Genomic DNA, 6,211 nt, shown 5'->3' with positions numbered 1-6,211 from the left:
GCGCGGGGGGGGGGCGGGCCATTAGCATGAGAAGCTGGCCACGGTCCTTTCTCACTCCCTCCCCACCACCTCACCAGAAAGGAAAGAGATTCCGTTCCAGAACCAAACAGGGTCGTTGTTTTTTTATTTTTTCCCCTCTCATCATCTGCTGTATTGTACTATCCAGTCCAGGCTCCCCTCTAGGGGTGCAGCTCCCTGTCTTCACGTGATGCCATAAAAGAATGTCATCCACCCTCCTGTCAATGCTGAGGACAAGAGGCCATTTCTCAGCTGGGCAATCGAGCCACCATGAGTGCTGAGGCGAAGGAGGGCTGCCACATGCCCGTCAGCCGAGGCCTCGCCTCAGAGAGCAGGCGCCCCAAGGCATCACAGCCCCATTTCCTGAGCTCTTCTGTTGAGATTATCTCCTCTCTCCCAGGCTAGGTAGAGCATCTCTCTGGAAGATACTTCATATCCATTCTGGAATGGAGGATTACCCATACCCACTCCATCTTTTTAAACTGATGTAGAAATTGAGGCTGAGAGAGGTTAAGGTACCTGCCCGTGGTCACCTAGCTAGTGGGTGGCAGAGTCAGAATTTGAACTCAGGTCTGACTCCAAAACCCATCTCTTCCCAAGACACCTTCCCCATGTGCCTCAAAGGAGCTGGAGGTGTCTCAAGACTCCTCTGCATCCACGCTCAGAAATGCCCCCAGCCTGGAGTCCCTCATTGGAGCCATCTCCCAGAGACTCCAGTCACAGGCAGCCAGGGAAGGTCAGGGATGGGCAGAAGGAAGGTACACAAGAAAGCCCTCAGCCAAGGTTTGATTGTGGCAGGACGGACCTAAGTGTGACAGCAAGGCCCAGGGACTCAGGGTTGGGAGGAGGGAAGGAAAACGGGCCAGCAGAGCCCAGAGGCTGGTGGAGCAGGGCATGAGGGCAGCACAAGCCAGGAGAGGGGGAGCCCCCCTCAAAACCCCGCAGGGCCGCTCCAGGGCAGGGATGGTTTTGGGGTGGAAGGGCCCAGCGTGACTGGGAGGCATTAGTCAGCAGCGGCGGTTTATGAAAGGAGGGATTGTCCAGAGCCTCCTTACTCACCAGGTTGATTGGGTCGTCCCCAGAGCCCGGGAGCAGGGCTGGTATCAGAGGGGACCCGGAACTCCGCGCTGCTCACTGCCCAGGTTGAATGGCCAGGGCATCAGGGGCCGAGCGTGGGGGCCTGTGAGTCACAGCCCTCAGCTGGCAGGCTGAGTGTCTTCATTGTCCACTCGGCCGTGGGACAGTGGGCCCAGAGCCCTGATGGGGGTGGGGGGCCCTACTCCCTCCTCTTATGTTAGAAGAAACCGGGGGCTAATTCACAGGGTGCCTGCCCTTGGTTATCACTCTGCCGACCTGCTGCCCCCCATCAGAAATTCAGAGTTGGAGTCACTCCCAGGCAGCCCCCTGGGTTCACCCACCCGTTTCTTCTTCGATCATTCACATGCTCTTTTTGTTGTTGGGTTTTTTTCCTCCCAATTTTTATTTTTTCCAACTGTGAAAGTAATCTATTGAATATTATGCAACCTTAAAAAGGAAGGAAATCCTGACCCATGCTACGACATGGATGAACCTTGGAGATGCTGTGCCCGGTGAAATAGACATCTGCTGTATGAGCCCACGTCCATGAAGCACCTGGGAGAGTTGGAATCATAGGGACAGAAAGTAGAATAGAAGTTGCCAGGGGCTGGCGGATGGCAGAGAGGAGGCACAGGGAGTTGGTGCTCGATGGTGCAGGTCGAGTTTGGGAAGATGAAAAAGTTCTGGAGATGGACGGTTGCACAACAGTGCGAAGGTACCTAATGCCACTGATCAGTGCCGTTAAAAATGGCTAAAATGGGAAATACTCTAGTTAGTATATTTTATCACAAGAAACACAAACCAAAAAAGGTAATCTGTTATTCAAACAATACATAAAAGTAAAAGATAACTAGATGTCCTCATCCCACCCTCTGTTATTAACAGTTTGGAATATTTCAAACCTTTTTCTAAAAAATTTCATTTATTTATTTAACACAGAGAGAGAGACAGAGAGCACAAGCAGGGGGAGTAAGAGAGGGAGAAGCAGGCTTCCCACCAAACAGGGAGCCCGACTCGGGGCTCGATCCAAGGACCCTGGGATCATGACCTGAGCCGAAGGCAGACGCTTAACCGACTGAGCCACCCAGGCGCCCCTTCAAACCTTTCTATATTCCTGCACAATCATGTATGTGTGTGTGACAAAAGTTCCCGAGGTGGGAAGGGAACACAGTCCCCAGGGGCCAGCTATGCTCCTGGTCTCTCTCCCTCTGTGTCTCTTTGAAGGATAATGTCACATCTCCATCTCACAAACCCCAGGTACCCCTCGGGGCCAAGCAGCAAGGTCACGGCAAGGTCATGGCATTGACAATGACACCATCCAGTGAGGGGTTAGCCCTGTCTGGCTTGGGGCTAAGCCCTCACGCACATGAACGCACTTCATCCTTACACCAGCAACGTGAGGAAGGTCCGTTTCATACACGAAGACTCCGAGGCTTTGAGAGTGAGGGAGCTATGAAATCCCATTGCTAGAAGGAGGCAGGAAGGCAGGCTGTACCAGACTCAGAGGTGCCCCGGCTGCCTCATGACCCCCTCCTTGAGCAGAATGATCATTTATAGGGCGCTTGCTCGCTTTGCAGGAATCCCTTCATTTCTGGCTTCCCAGAGGGAAAGGACTCCTGGAGTTTTGTTCACTGTTTGGTCCTCCTCGAGCCCTGGAACACAGTAGGTGTTCAACAAATATTTGCAGAGAGAATAGTTCTCATTCATGCCTCTGTTTGATCTTCCCGCCACACCCCTGTGAGGTAGCAAATGAGGAAACAGGATTGCTGCTGGTGTTAGTCATCTGGCTAGCAGGCGAGATCCAATGACTTCCTCCTGGTCACACGGCCAGGCCCGGCTGCCGAGCTGGGGCCCTGGGGTTCTGGCACCCTTCCCAGGCCTTTCCAACTCTGTTGTCAAGACCTGGGCCCCCGCTGTTACAGGACAAAGATATAAATTGGGAGGAGGAATCCTTTGAGTCATTACCAGCAATAATAATAATAATTGTGGTCATAGTCGCTGTAATCTTTAACTCATGTAAGCCTCTTATCAATGGCACCAACAAGGCGCTATTATGTCGGTTCTACAGTTAGGCCCAGAGAACTCAAGGAACTTTCTCAATATCACATAGCTAAGAAGTGGCAGAGGTGGGATTCAGACTCCATCTGGCTCCAATAACATTTCAGGACCAGCTGGTGTCCTGGGCTGGACCCCACAAGGCTCACAGCACAGCTAGGCTGAGCTTTGGGCAAGGATGGCCCTGAAAGAAATGTCCACCATTCTGTCCCTCGTTCATTCTGCCAGTCATCGAGCCTTCCCCGAGCTCCACAGCTCCACCTGTGCCCTCCGCTGAGTGGCCCCAGGACACAGCCTGAATAGGATGAGGGCCCTCCCTGTTCCCACTCAGCCTTTGGCCTGCCTGGCAGGAGAGGTTAATGGCATAATTATGCAGTTAATTGTTTCATTAGAGCCCAGACAGGTGCCACCAAGGAGGGCTAAGGCTCTCCCAGTCTGTTACGGCCACAGACCAGGACTGGGAGCTGGGGAGGGCTGGCCGTGGGGCTGACCTCTCAGCTGAATGCTGTAGGGTGGGTTGGGGTGAGGCGAGCGGAGGGCACAGCCCGGGCAGCAGCTGGGCTCTGACTGCGGTGTAAGACGACAGTGTCGCCAGAGCCATGCAGGAGGACGACAGGAGTTGGGGGTGGGGGAAGCCAGGGACGAGGGCTGTGCCATCCTGCCCAGTGCCCGAGGCCTCCCATGTGGACGTGGGGCCACTGTCATCATCTCTACTTTCACTATTATCCGTAGAGAACATGTGAGAAAGGGGACTTCAGAAATTCCCGTCCCCCCGCCCCCCCAGTTCTCTGGGCTTGAATGGATTCTCCGATAAGCATTTACTCCATCACACCATAAGTTTGTGCAGCGGATTGCACTTGACAGTGTGCCTGCTGTCCTGTTTGACCCTCACAACCACCTGGAGGGAGGAAAGGCGAGCAGGTGTCAGGCCCCCGCGCAGCAGAGGAAACTGAGGAAGGCAGAGGCAGTGTGCCTTCCCAGTGGCCCACCCCTGGCACGTCTTCCTTTCATGGTGGCCTTTTCTCCTCTGTAAGATGCACTTAACAACAGCACCTGAGTCTCTGGGCTGCCAGGGGGCTTACGTGACAGAAGCCAGGAAAAGGGCTGAGCCGGTAGAGGCTCAAGGTGAGTGTTCTGGAAACGGTGGCTGCCATCATTAACATCATAGCCATAATCATTACTCTCTGATTCTGGCGCTCGGCTTCTCCCTGAGCACCTGCTCGGCTGTGTGCCAGGCACTGTGCCAGGGGCTGAGAGGCGGGGAGGCGTAGGATGCATCCCCTGCTCCTAAGGAACTTACGGTCTAGTGAGGGAGGCAGTTAATTAGCAACCCGAGGCAGCCAGCGAAGCGTCCAAGAAGGAGCCGGGCACGGGGCAGGCGTGGCAGGGGAAGCCCAGAGGAGATGAAATCTGAGCTGCACCTCAACAGTAGCTTGGCCCTTGGACATGGGAGAGTGGGTGAGGACTCCGGAGACACCTCAGGTTAGTGGTGGGTGTCTGGGACGCTAGAGCAGATGGAGCTGAGGTTGGTGAGTTAGTGCAGGCCACACTGAAGGGCCTCGAATTGCTGCTCCATGCCTGTCCCACAGTGAGCAGCAGGCAAGGGGGATCAGGTGTAGGACCCTCTGCCCGGAGGGTCACTGTCAACACAGCAGTGACAAACGCAAAGCTGCCTCGTTCAAGGAAGCATTCAACCAAGTAGAGCAGATCCTTCTCGACAAAGCATTTATTTGCCATTCTTTCCTAATTGTATGGGCAAATGATGCACAATGTAGGAAAGAAAGGATGCACACACACCAGGGAAAAATGTCAAAATCGTTTGTAGCTTGCCACCCTGGACAGCCCTGGTTAACCCGGTTAAGCGGAGTACATTCTTCCAGTCTTCCGGCAGGTTCCAAGTGCCGTGAGGGGGAAGCTGGTTATGGGGCCTGGGGAGGTCTGGGATGGAGTTGGGGAAAGGTGAGATTTGGACTCAGCCTTAAAGGAGAGGCAGGGTTTGGAAAGACCACAGAAAAGGAGAGAAATTCCAAGCAAGGGGACAGCATGGCTAAGACACAGAGCCCAGGAAACGGCTAAAAAACCATGGCTGTTTGGGCACCTACTCACATGTCAGCTTTGTGTTCCCTCATTTGATCTTCCCCAAACCCCATGGTACGGAGCCAAGAGACCTCATGTTAGAGTAAGAAGCGGAAGCACCCACACTCATTGGCTGAGTCAATTCCCAAGTCCAGGGAACCATCAAGAGGGGTGGCCGGGAATGGGCGCCGAGGACTGGGGCCTGGGCACATCCGGGCCCCCTGTGAGGAAGAGGGAGGAGCGGAAGGAGCCGGGACAGCAGGGACCCGGGGAGGACCGGGCATGAGGGGACCTCCCCTGAGGCTGGTTCCGTGCTGCAGTGGCTTTATCAGGACCCCACAGGTCTTGACAATCGCCACTGCCCATCTGAAACCGGGCTTCTCGGAGCACGGGTCTGCTGCCCTCCAGGAGATAAGGCGACTCCGGTCATGCAGCCCTAACTGTCAGTGACCAAGCGGAAGCCGCAGCAGGGCTGATGGCCAGCTCTGTGACCATGGGCAGGTGACATCGCCTCTCTGAGCCTCAGTCTCCTCATCTGTCCAATGGAAGCAGCAACACCGTTTCTCCTTTCCCCGAGGTTGGTGTCCACCCAGCCCGCTGCTGCCTTCCTCCTGGCCCCGCCCCCCCCCCCCCGGCCCCCCCCCCGCCCCCGCCCCCCCCCCCAAGTCCCCCCCCCCACCCCCACACCTTCCCCAGAGGGCACCACCAGACACCAGGCTGGGAGTTGAGTCCGACCTTGGTCCACCAACATGCTGCTGGGGTAGACGGGCCCAGACAGCCAGAGGATTCTTGTCCTACCTCCCATCTGGCAGCCAGCATTTGCCAGGCCCAGCTGAGGCTGGCTGAGAGGGAGGGAGGGAGGGGAGGAGGGGAGCCCCGGATGGGGAGGCTCCGATTTTGCCAGCAAAGGCTTTTGTGCTCTGGAATGCCAGGCCAGGGCAGTCGGCTCTGCCAGAGAGGAGACCAGCCTCCAACAATAATGTTT

The sequence above is a fragment of the Neomonachus schauinslandi genome, chromosome 14 (genome assembly GCF_002201575.2).
Source record: "Neomonachus schauinslandi chromosome 14, ASM220157v2, whole genome shotgun sequence".
NCBI lineage: Eukaryota > Metazoa > Chordata > Mammalia > Carnivora > Phocidae > Neomonachus > Neomonachus schauinslandi.
The sequence above is the reverse complement of the archived record's forward strand: the minus strand, read 5'-3'. Positions refer to the sequence as shown.